The sequence below is a fragment of the Thermobia domestica genome, unplaced genomic scaffold (assembly GCF_964235325.1).
Source record: "Thermobia domestica unplaced genomic scaffold, izTheDome1.hap1.1 HAP1_SCAFFOLD_1723, whole genome shotgun sequence".
In the NCBI taxonomy this organism is placed as follows: domain Eukaryota; kingdom Metazoa; phylum Arthropoda; class Insecta; order Zygentoma; family Lepismatidae; genus Thermobia; species Thermobia domestica.
The window spans coordinates 7897-12068 of NW_027657433.1; the positions used below are offsets into that span (position 1 = coordinate 7897).

The window sequence follows — 4172 nt, forward strand, 5'->3', positions numbered from 1 at the left end:
GAGAGTGCATATTTATTAAAGATTTGCTTCAAAAAGCGATGAAAGACATAGGCATTCCCGCGGGCGGTGATAACAAGATGCCGGAAAACGAACAAGCAGAAAGAATATGGGCTGAAGAAGTGTAAACGACGACGCGGCGGCCCGTAAAGGTGTTGCCGTCCTATTAAATGAATAATATCAAAAGAAAGAAAAAAAAAGTAAAAAATTTCGCGCTCGTAATCAAGACAGAAAGCAACTAAAGGAAATCTTTGTTTTACGTCCCACGTTATGCCGCTTAGGCTAAAAGAGGCGCTGATTATGAGAAATGATTGAAATGGTGGTGGAATGAAGAAAGTGGGAGGAAACGGGAGAACCCCGCGGTAACCCACCGCACATAGTTTTTGTCCACCATAAAGTTAACTTGGCGGGGGCTCAAGACAGAAAGACGGTTGGAAAAACAAATAAACGATGTTCCATCCCGTAAAAATGTTGGCGACCTATGAAATCAATATTTTTTCTTAAAGAAAAAAAAAAGAATTAAAAAGAGAAAAAAAGGTCAAAATTTCGCGCTCGCTTCGCTCGCGATCAGCAGAGAAAAGAGGACGTGACGCACCCCTAAAAGTGTTGGCGACCGATTGAATAAATATTGTGGGTAAAAAAAAAAAAAAAAAAGTCAAAAATTTCGCGCTCGCTTCGCTCGCGATCAGCACAGAAAGAAGGACGTGACGCGCCCCTAAAGGTGTTGGCAACCGATTCAATACATATTGTCGGTAAAAAAAAAAAAAAAAAAAAACGCTCGCTTCGCTCGCGATCGACATGAAAAAGGCAACGACGTGACGCCCCGTAAAATTGTCGGCGACCTATTCAATCAATATATTCGGTTGAAAAACAAAGTCAAAAGTTTCCCAATCGCTTCCCTGCCGATCGACATAAAAAAAAAGGCAACCCCTTCACCTCTCCTTATGCATTCATCAGTAAACATACAACCATAGATCACAATACCACTCACATCACCTATCAGTTCTCCACGTCCATCAAGATCCAATCATCGCCCTGGCCCTTTATGATGATACACAACATTACATGTTATTGTGTGCATTGCCCCGCGTTACAATACATGACCAAAAAAAAAAGAGAAAAAGAGCTGCACTGCCTTCAGTGTAGACATGTTCGTATTCGTAGAAAATGATTTTAGGTACACGATAGTACAGTAATCTATCTTCACATGCTTCAGATGTGAACGATACCTACACATGAAGAGGGCTCCCGAGGTTTCCTTTTCCAATAGGATGGAGCTCCACCACACTTGCAGAATGACGAGAAGTTATGTTAATAAATATATCCCAGAGTGTTTCGTAACTCGCCCTTGGTCCTAATGATGAAGCGTTCTTCAGATGGCCCCGATGTCTCCACACATGATACTATGCGACTTCTTTTCACGAGGCTCTCAAAGATCACGTTTGTGTCCTAACATTCTCTGCAGATATGACACAGCTGCGATAGCGGATCACAGAAGCCTTTCCTCTCCTTACAAGAGACGTGTTCATTCGAGCATGGGAGTAATTCGACTATCGATCAAATATCTCCCGTGTCACGATAGTAGTCACTTTCAATTCTTCTAACGAAGGTAAGAAAAAATGCTATACAAACTTCCTTTCGGTATATAAAGGATTAGGGGCCCAGAGAATATTTTCTTTCAAGAGGATACATTCTTTTTCGAACACCCTGTATATAGATCCTCTAATTATAACTGCAAACAAAATGTTGATTTTGCAATTGCTTCCATGAGAGAAAATTCTGTGCACTTTCTTTCTGAAGGGCCGGGCCTAAACGTTTTCCTTAATCATTAAATTTAGTAGTTATCTACAATTACATAGTTTTCCATTGTTCTCAAAATAAAGATTTTTCTCTATGAATTGTTGAATGTTGCTAGGGATATTGAAGTAATTCTTTTTAGTGTTTTTTTCTTTACAATAATGTACTGAACGCCTGCATTAAGGAAGTTCGTGTGTCCATCTTGCAAAATGTTTCGTCTTTTTTCATGCCCACTAAGATAAATATTCATTTTGCTCTTTTCTCCGTATGCAAACCACATTTCTTAAAGGCAACATTTTCATACAAATGTAGTACTAAAAACTTCTAATTGGCAACATCTGGGCTGCGAAGAGGAAAAAGAAAGAAATCTCGTACGTATTCGCGCGCAATTCGGAATTAGCCAATGAAAAGCACAAAAGCGGCCACCATCTCTCTCTCTTTCTTATTAACGGTTTTGTACTTTCTGCAGTTCTATCAGTGCTGCTAACCTCTTACTATATCATTGAATATGTATGTTTATATATATATATATATATATATATATATATATATATATATATATATATATATATATATATATATATATATATTTACAAAAAATCATACTACTACGGAATAATATTAAATGCCTGTAAACCCTCATTTCTGTTTGCACTTTCTGTTACACTACCTTCCCCGAACTTCTTTCAAGTTATTAAGTGCAGAACGGGGAGTTATACATATTTACTTGCGCTTTCACAATATCTGCACATTGTGTAATAATAGGAGACGTATAAAATAAAACTATATACTAATACGTATATATATATATATATATATATATATATATATATATATATATATATACAGTACACATTCCACTATCCGAGGCTTTCCTTTTCTTTTCTTGCTGACGATAAATTACGCTCTTAGAAATGTTGTCTGAAAACAATAAGAATATGTGCAAAAAATACAATCAGAGGTAGAGGTCTTTAACAGGAACTAAGCAAGGGAGTTGAAAAATTTTTTATGCATGTAAAAAATATAGACATGAACCAACTTGTGAAATAAAAAGACCAGAAAACTACTCTTTCTAAATTATGTGTAAACTTTTTACCGAAAACGAAAGTTGCACGAAAGACTTTTTGTCCCTTTTTTGGCCTCCGGTGCTTGGGGTCCCTGGTTCAATCCCAGCTCGTGCCGTGTGAACTTTGTCGTGCATAAAGACCGTGCTCATGGGTTTTCTCGGGTTTCTCCCGTTTCCTCCCACTTTCTTCATTCAGTACTCATCATCACCGTCTCCTTTAGCGTAACCGGTATAAGTATGCGACGTAAATCTAAAGATTTCATTTCATTTCCCTTTTCTGCTCATACTGCTGATTATGCGCGATTATGCCAACATCCAACTCCGCGGATAATCGTGCGATTACTGTATATACAACTAATACAGATACGTAATTACATTATCAGTTACAGTATCGGTTTTTATTTACTAATTTGCCTCACTTTATTTGCATCCCTGCAGTAAATAATTCTTATCGATAATAGTTAAAATGTATATTACATTTTAGTGCTTCACGACTGAATGATCATCTGCCTTACGTTATCTCGCAGCTGAAGAGGATGCTACACTGAAAACTACCTTGCGTTATAAAGGGTAAGTGAAACATATCTTAAAAATATCTTTCATACATTTCATTGTGTACATTAAAGAATGTAAGTTTGCCTTTTTCCTGTAATCAATACTTAATAAAGGATTTATTTTTATTTATTTATATACAATTTCATACGTGGTTCGTGATAGTAAACTCGATAGGACATAGTGGCACTATGAACATCCGAATCACTCATCATTCGAACATTCAAATATTTATTCGAATATTAGTATATTCCAAGTAATGTTAACGACGTTAATATGCTTGCCTTTATAGTTAATAATGTCAATTCTTACTTAAAACATACTTCCTTAACAGGACATTGAAGAAAAGGTAGTTGCCAACGGCCATACCATGCTGAATATACCGGTTCTCGTCCGATCACCGAAGTCAAGCAGCATCGGGCCTGGTCAGTACTTGGATGGGTGACCGCCTGGGAACACCAGGTGCTGTTGGCATCTCTTTTTCAAATTTCATTATCCTTCAAGTACGAAAATACTAGAAACATTAATTTTATAGTACTTTCAAGAGATAATTTATCAACATTATTTCATAGCGATTAATCGATATTCTAAGCGTTATACCCACTATTTCTTACACTAACAGCCTGTTTATTTGCACGGCACATTAAAATAACCTGATTTCCGATCCGTGTGCACCTACTACTATACTTAACACGGAATGTATTACCACTTTTTAAAAGTAAATTATTATGACTAAGTGTAGATCTCCGGCGAGTAAATG

General features: G+C 36.8%; 1 non-coding gene across 1 annotated transcript; it reads left to right on the top strand.

Moving 5' to 3' along the window:
• Positions 1 to 3767: 3767 nt before the first annotated feature.
• On the top strand, positions 3768 to 3886 carry LOC145678022 (5S ribosomal RNA). The gene has a single exon (XR_014130166.1). It is a non-coding gene; the product is annotated as a 5S ribosomal RNA (ribosomal RNA).
• Positions 3887 to 4172: the final 286 nt, after the last annotated feature.